Source organism: Vollenhovia emeryi, unplaced genomic scaffold (assembly GCF_000949405.1).
Source record: "Vollenhovia emeryi isolate VEMERY1.0 unplaced genomic scaffold, V.emery_V1.0 DF939239.1, whole genome shotgun sequence".
Classification (NCBI taxonomy): Eukaryota; Metazoa; Arthropoda; class Insecta; order Hymenoptera; family Formicidae; genus Vollenhovia; species Vollenhovia emeryi.
Window position 1 is genome coordinate 16,393 of NW_011967127.1, and position 8,583 is coordinate 24,975.

Genomic DNA, 8,583 nt, shown 5'->3' on the forward strand with positions numbered 1-8,583 from the left:
AGGGGTTGTGCTCGTTCAACCCCTACGAGGATCGTGAGATCTGGCCCCGCCTGTCAACCAATCGTCGTCGCTGGTCGACGTCTCGCGCACGTGTTCTCGCGTCGACGGACAGCTCGTCCGCCCAGTCCGCGCGAACGGGGGATGATAATTCTCGCTGGCTGATACCCTGCTCTGCGCCACCACCGCGAGCCGCGGCCAGATCGCGACGGGCAAAAATTACGAGTTATAGATCGCACGTGCGTACGCGAGTTCGACGCGTTTTTCTCGCCGATAAATAACGATCATCGCGAAAACAAGATCGAGGGGATTTTCACGATTCCGATCGGGACAAAATCGGCGGCGAAATCGGCATGGAATTCCGAGGGGTACATCTCGCGGTTATATAGTGGGTTGCTTTATTTCGTGTCTTGTGAATTGTTACGCGAATTCTTTGGGGGTTTGCTGTCATCGTGGCACGAGACTGACCACGTACAAACTTCGATTTAGGTAATACAATAGAAAGTTTGAGGGCGATTGATGGTTATCGGATCCTAAGATTGCTAAAACATTTATTATCTATTCCGACAAAAGATTTTTTAAAGGTAAACAAGTATTTTGAAGAATATTTCTTAAATATTAATTTCTTTTTAAGAAGATGCTTTGCGTTTTCTGGAGAACGCGTTATTACAGCTTGAGTCGAATTTTACAAGATATTATCTTATGGAGCTAATCTTACGGAGTATCGCACATCAAACACGAAAAAACTAAACAAGTACACGGTAACGATATACTAATCGAAAAATCGGGGGGCTGTAGAAGGGTGTGTATCATTCGCGACGATCACCAAGCTCGGTTGAAGACTTAACAAATCGCAGAGAGGAAAAAGAGTGAGCTTACAGACTTGGGATCTAATACAAGTAAGTAACTTTGTTAATATAATTAATAAAAACAATGCTAACGATAGCAGTACATAAGAAAGTGGTATTACTTGCCAACAATATGACTCACTATAGTAATGTATTGTATTTCTTTAGCATTGCACAGTATACTATTCAAGTCATGCAAAACAATACTGTTTCATAAATATAAATTTTAATATAATTACAAATAAAATGGTCTTGAATATAAGGATGCTTTTGTACAGCGATGGACAGAATGGTTGTGAAACTGTTTAAAAAATGAGTTTAGGAGCGCGCAATTAAGTTCAGATTAACGTCCAAAAACGTGGTTTCACAGTGGTTATCGAGTAAAATATTTCTCGGAGAAGATTTTCAAACGTAATCCTGAAAATCTAAATACACGTTCCTAAGCCCATTAAAAAAAAGTATCATAACCATTCTGTCCATCACTGTACAGTTTAGGAACATGCTTTTAGATTCAGGTTAATGTCCAAAACATTTTCTACGAGGAAAATTTTACTCGAGAAATAGATCGAAAACGTTCAAAATAGTTTCGGAATGGCCATCGAATAAAATATTCCTTGGAGAAGAAGATTTTGGAACGTAACCCTGAATCTATTATAAACGCACGTTCCTAAACTCCTTTAAAAAGAAAGTGTTGCAACCATTCTGCCCATCACTGTACACGGACAGTCGCTTTGGAGAAGAAAAAGACGCGAGAAAGGAAGAACGAAGAAACGTGGGGGGGGTGACTGGTCCGCGCGAACATCTCTGATTTCACGGTCATCGAGAATCCCTCGGAATCCCTCGGAATCAGCGCGTTCTCGTCGGTGGTGCGATTAACGGGCGACACGTGGCGTCGCTTACCGCCGGTCACCCGTGAGTACACGCACCTGTAAACCCGGTTTTCCGGTGGTCGCGCGTGCAATTATCCTGCCGCCAATGCCCGTCATTACGTCGTGGCCGGCGCATATGTCAAGAGAAGGCAAACGTTAATACGCGAGGAAAAGAGGGAGAGAGAGGGCGGAATTTTCGTCCGGCCTTTGGTATCTGGATGCAGCGCATGGATACTTTTACAAAATACACGCTGTTACATAAAACTCGCGTACCGGCCCCGCACGCGATGCCATTTCGCACCTTTCCACGCTCGTTTACGCACCGTCGCGCAAATTGGAGTCTTTATTTAATCGTATCCGGCTGCGCGCGAACCGCGTTATTAAAATATGTAAGGATAAATGTATAATATCGATTCCGCACGCGATATATTCACACGTTCTTTCTTCCGACGCGGCTGCATGTCGTCGCGAATGGGCGCGTTTCACTGTTGGCTTCACAGATACTTTGTACGCATATGCTTTAAATTAAAGTGTAATTTAAAGTTACGTAAGTACAAGCGGATGCGCCGCTCTAGATGCTGTCACTTTCCTCCTTCGACTTTTCAGCTACAAATATCTCTCGGGAAAATTTACTTGAAGTGAAATTCATTCGATCTTACCCGGTGGTGGATGTCGAGAGGCTTTGCTCGCATTGCAGACGTAAAGGATCGTCTACAATAGGTGAAGTAAGCCTGGCGTAAGAAGTAAGAGTAGGAGTAAAGGAATGAATCATTTCCATTTCTTGCTCCTACTTCAGCTCTGACGCTTACTCTCGGCGAATTAGAGCGCAGTTCGAGCAGTGCTATAAATATTTTAAAAAATTATGCCTGTACTTTGGCTTTTACACTGATAAGTAAAGGTTGTGGTTTTCTTACTTCTTACTGCTTACTTCCAATGTAGACGGTTCTTAAGAGAAACGCCGAATACTTTGTAAGATATTAGGGAAGGAATTTGTTACTCCATGTACTGTTAACAGATTGCACAAGATGTTGAAACATAAAAAAAATAATAAGCGTAAAATTTTAAGGTTTCCTAAGGTATATTTTTTCAAGGGATCAGCGGAGGGCTAATTAATTTCGCTCCACAAAATTTATTAAAAACGAAATTGTATCGCGATCCCTTATGGATCTGCCATTACTGACAGCCGCGACGCGGGTGTCGTGCACAGTAGGTACCTATAGTCGAACGTGTCACGCAATCACTGTCAAGCCGTGCGAAGCGTGCACGTGCGCATGGCTGGAACCGATCGTGCCGCGGCTAATCGTAAATTAGGATCGGGTAAAAAAAAGGTACGCAGCTCCCGTCATTAACTTTGGTAATCGCCGGAAACCTCCGTGGTTCCGGTACTCGATTGTCCAAACGTCGAATAAATCCGGGCGATATTATTCGAAGAGTGTGCTCATCCATGTACATACATTAAATGTGATAGATCGGCGGATAACTTTGCTGCATATTTAATTCATTGCAAAAGTGATGTAGAATGTCATAAAGGGGATCTTTGCTGAGTGCGATTGAAGAGAGAGAGAGAGAGAGAGAGAGAGAGAGATTTTTTAAATTATTTGTTACATTAAATATTTCACTCTGCATAAAACAGACTATACATTTTTTATCCAATTAATATTTAAGTTTAGTTAAATTTTTACCGGAAACTTTTAATTACACGCTTCGGTTTTGCAACATAATTACGCGTAGATCTTTATACACGATCGGCTTACAAGTCATCGATACTCGCTAATTATTATGATTAATTGTCTCCAACGGGAAGTTTACCTGTTACGATCTATTATGCCACATATGCCGGTCTTCTGTAGGATCAATTATTACTCACGAATCGTTAATTGTACGGCGACCCCCAGGTACAACAAAGTCACGTCAGGTGACTCGACGTAACGACCATGCTTACGTAGAAGCGGATCATCAAAAATTAATCGCCGCAGTTCTCGTGGACGTACGAAAAAGGGAAAACCTTGTGCAGCCGGTTCAAGCCTTTACCGAACGATGTTCAATGTACTACGTCATGTATGAGCGGCAAATTATAGAACTTCTCGTTCAATTACGCGAACGTGTAATAATTGGATCAACGTCTAAGGCTTGTGGTTCTAATAGCTAGGTTCGCACTGATGAGAAATAAATAAGGATTGGGCGCTAATTATAAATCTTTCCCTGTCCGAGAGAGACAGACAGACAGACAGAGAGAGAGAGAGAGAGAGAGAGAGAGAGAGTCGCACCACAGAAGGGAGTTGGGAAAAAAATCCAGGTGAAACTTACTCAGCAATCTCGCGATACGCGTCACTACAGCGGAACGGAGGATTCCTGACACCACGTGCTTTTTTTCTCAATGAACCCTCTTGGTGCCGATTATGTACGTGAGTAACGTGACGTGCATTCATAACGGAGCTAATCAAATTAGAAAGTTAATCGAAGGGGAGCGACACCAGTTAATTCTGATTTCCCGACGGCGGAGACTTATTATCTTAACAACAAAGACAGAGTTAAAGTATAATAGTGGCAAAAATTCCTGCCCGCCCAGCGCGCGTACTTACGTGCACGCGATGTTAAATATAGCTCCGGTATATTAAAGAATCATATGGAAAAGAGAGGAAAGATATTTCCATGCGCGTGTTCGCCAATTGCAGATCTCGCAGACGCTATACCCTTTGAGGTAACTTCATTATTACTTCAATAGCGAGCTATTGAAGTAATCTCGGGGCATCTTTTTTGTACAGCAAAAAATTCTCCGACGGATTCGAATAACACGACAAATCGCTGAAATCAAACTTCAAGAAACGTCCTATTAAATTTCTATCTGCAGACATAATAAATTCTAAAAAACTTGTAAAAAAATAATTAAATTCTTTTATTTATTTCAATTATTTTCTTCTGTTATTCCTTGAAATTACTATTTGTTCTAATTATTTCAGAGATTAAATATATTATTTAAATCGCAATGTGATGTATAAGACTGTCTTGCATCATTCGCAGCTGCGCCGAAAAATGACACGAGACTATTTTCGCTATATATTGCGGTCGACGATCGATCAGCATTTTTTATGCGAAAGGACGCATGTGACGTGACGCGGAAAAAAATTTGCATGCCGTCGACACCTTGCAGCGCGACGCGCCGTCGAGAACTATCGAAAAGTCATCGGATCGACATTAGACGAGTGTTTGCAAGCGCAAACTGCGCCGCGCTTGTCGAACTTTGCGTGATCGATGGGCGTACGCTAAATTGTCTCCCCGGGTGCAACACCCCGTTGATACATACGAGAAATCGTTCTTCGCCATAGCTTTTCAACTAGCTTCAAGTAACGCTGTGACACTTCACCTCTAAAGGTTTAAGAAGTTTGTTGACGCAAACTTTTTGCTTCAAATTAAGTGACGGAGTAAGGTCTCTTTAATTTTTAGCACTCGAGAAACTACATGTATTCATTTGTTATTATCTTCCAAGAAAAAACTCAGCGACATTTTTAAAGGTATGAAATTTATGAAATAAAATATGATAGTATTTGTGGAGGATAAAAAATGTTTATGTTGAAATAACAAGCCACTTCCATTTATATTATCGAAATTACTAAAAAACAAGAGAATACTCCGTATTTATTCCTATCTGTTTCGCAACCTCGCGATCTCCCTTTCTCGCTTTATTCAGCGCGGTCTGCGCCCTTTTTAGAAAAGGGCGGAAAATCTGACTGTGTCCGATTCACCCCCTGGCGACTCTTGGCGCAGCGTAACATATGTTACGTGCGTGCGCGAGCGACGCGACACGCGTTCATGCAAACAGGGTTAAATAATACGCCCCGTGTAATTGCACACCGACATACTGTGCGTTGCTGCAATATGCCGAGGCGACATCACGGGGGTGGACGAGAAAAAAAAAGGAAAACGACTTTATTCTTCCATAGTCATTTCTCCTCTTTGACGTACTGATTTTGCATCGTTTCCCTAGCTTCAATTATCTAATTTCGATTTAGCGATTTCCTATCGCATTTCAAATTACCACGCTGGAGATATGATGCAGAGAAAGGAATCAGATCAAATCAATTAATACTTAGTATGTAGTTTATGTAACTCTTTGTAAGATCGCTTCTCATTGATTGAATTCGAAAATCCAACCACTCATCCATGAGCAAATTTTCTTCAGCCAAAAGGGAGAGAAAGAGTCAAGATTGACCATCATAGGTCGTTGTCGCGGAAGACGGCGGTCATCGGACAATAAAAATGTTATGACAGACTGAAGCGCTCGCGTGAGAGGGTTCCGTTTGGCGCGGCGAAGGGCGGACTATCAAGAAGTCAGCCCTGCAGCCCGAGCCGAGAAAAAGAGAAGGGGGTGGAAAAAAGAGCGAGCGAGAGCTGGTGGTTACGTGTAGCCCTGGTCTTGGGCGTGAGGGTGCGGTGAAATTGTAGCATCATCCAGCCAGGACTCCTCCAGCCGTGGCGGCAGCCGACCAGGGGCCGATGGTGGTTTACCGCTTGCCTGGGCGATGCTCTCCACGTCGGGCGCGCTGCATTATTGAGCCTGGGAAACGACCAGGTGGCCCGGGCGCCTATCGGGTCCGTGACGGGCGGCGGAGGGCGATTGTGGGAGGGCAGGCGAGAGGCGGTAGCCCTCAGGGCCTGCGAGGGGACGCAAAGTCACGGGAGAAAGAGGGTCCGCCGCCCGTCGCCCGACGTCGATGGGTCGCTCGGAGGACACGCGACCTCCTGGCTCCTCGACTTTGTGACCCGCGCGCAGGAGACGTATGCGACTCGACTTTCTCTCCTTCTCTCTCCCTCTCCTCCCCCCCCTTTCTCTCTCGTCGATTTCGTTCCAGCCATTACGGCGCATTCACCAAGGTACGCGTTCACTATAAACGCAAAATGGTTTCTTATGTTTCTTTCACGAGTTTAATAAGTACGACTGGTATCAGATTCGGATTAATGAAGAGCATATTCAATTCGTTCGCTAACGTTCAGAAAAATCCTCTCTCTCTCTCTCTTCCATTGACCGCAATTCCTTAATACTGAAATCACTTCTGTCAAGTTTGTGCTCGCGTACGCTTGTTTAAATAAAATATTAGAAATTTTGTGCTTGAGCAGCGCATTGCGTTTGATCGTCTGGGCTGTTGAATCGGAATTGTCCATTTAACACGGATGTTACAAAACTCGTTAAAATACAGCCGGCACGATGATCGATCAGCGCGAAATCGTCGGTCTCTCTCCGCGATGTTACTTCGCGTCGAGCTTAAAGCGGCCGCAGTCAGAGAGCGACGCGGAATCGACGATGTCGCTGGCGATGTTTAGCGATCCTCGCTGTCGCATTACGTCGTGTAGTATGCAAAGTGGCGCGTATCTCCTCTCCCCTTGGAGAAGGCCGAGGCGCGGTTATAGCAGCGAATTTACAGCGAGGAAATCGCACAAGGAAATCCCACGGCGGATAATGAGCAGAAGCGCTGGCTCTCCTTCGCGTATGCATTTCTCGTCGTATAGCGTATGCATAATGCAGAATGACGCTCGTAGTCGCGTCAGTGACTCATAGCGATATTGCCTGCGACGTAATACCGTCGTCACTTTAAAGCCTGGCACTCTCGAGGGGAAATATCGTGCCCTGGCTTCCACGCGGTGGCATTTTAGCGCGAGGTATTATGACTCTTCAACGTTCGCGCTCGATTTTGCATTTCAGCAAACCTTCTTCGAACCTATGTAGGAAGATTAATAAACGACACAACTAGCAAATTCTAATAAAAAAATTTATCGCGAAAATTATTACCTTAGCCGGGGTTTGAACCTCCCTACACTTTAGGCGGGCGTCTCACCATTTCGACCACTGAGGCATGTGGTATCAAGTCCTTGATTACTAATTGTCGGCCTCAAAATAGATTGCTAACTGTCTTTGTCCCCCCGAAAAGCCCCCGAGTAAGCGAGAAGGATTTCGAGTGGGGGCCTGGATAGCTCAGTTGGAAGAGCATTCGTCCGGCAGGCGGAAGGTCCCAGGTTCGAATCCTGGTCTGGTCCTAGTCAGTTATTTTTCTCGCCGAAAATTAATAAGTGCTACGTCTTAGTGCCCATCTCCCCGAAGATACACCCCTATTTATTACTATGGTAACATTTGTCGCAACAATCCAATGATGATATGTTCGCGACTACTTTTTGACCTTGAACTGCGTGCCGATTCGGGTTGTCGGCCTTAAGACACAGAACTATCGATGCGCGATTTAAAGTATCCTCTTCTTCGAACCACCCTAAACTAGAGTCAGCAGTCAGATCTTATATTCATGACTGTTTCAAGATCATCTTTAGATACTCCGTAGTTATATTATATTATGCACGAGATACGATTTTTTGGGCTGCTAAAATATCGGATTAGTTTAGCTAATATCATACTTCATGTTCCACTACCTCGTTGACGATAGAAAAATAAAATTGTTTTTGAAAAAGTTAAATGCGTTCTGTCAAATCTTCATTTTATCAATATTAACCCCTTGCCCTGTGACGTGGAGCAAACACAAGCATCTGATCACACGCTCGAACTTCCTTTGCGGGTTGCGTAAGAGTCAACGGTACCGCAATAAAAACTTTCGTACATTACTTATTATTTTATATAATTTAATTCTTTTATAAAACATCGAACGTGATTGCTTTGTGATAAATATATATTTTGACCCAAAATTTATAATAAAAAAGTAGAATTTTTGAGAGCCTGTAAAGATTTGGTTAACGATTTCTCTGGTCGGTATAATTTTTTGCCTAAAAATAAATATATCAAAAAATACATTATGTAATAATAATTCATGCAAAACAGTACGAAATTACAAGCGATACGATTTATAGGCTCACTCGTAGCAAAGCCTGCA

At 43.5% G+C, this 8,583-nt stretch overlaps 1 non-coding gene across 1 annotated transcript; it reads left to right on the forward strand.

Annotated features, from left to right (window-relative positions):
- The first annotated feature begins 7,671 nt into the window (after positions 1-7,671).
- Trnaa-ggc lies at positions 7,672-7,744 on the forward strand. Its single transcript has one exon. It is a non-coding gene; the product is annotated as a tRNA-Ala (tRNA).
- The last annotated feature ends 839 nt before the right edge of the window (positions 7,745-8,583 follow it).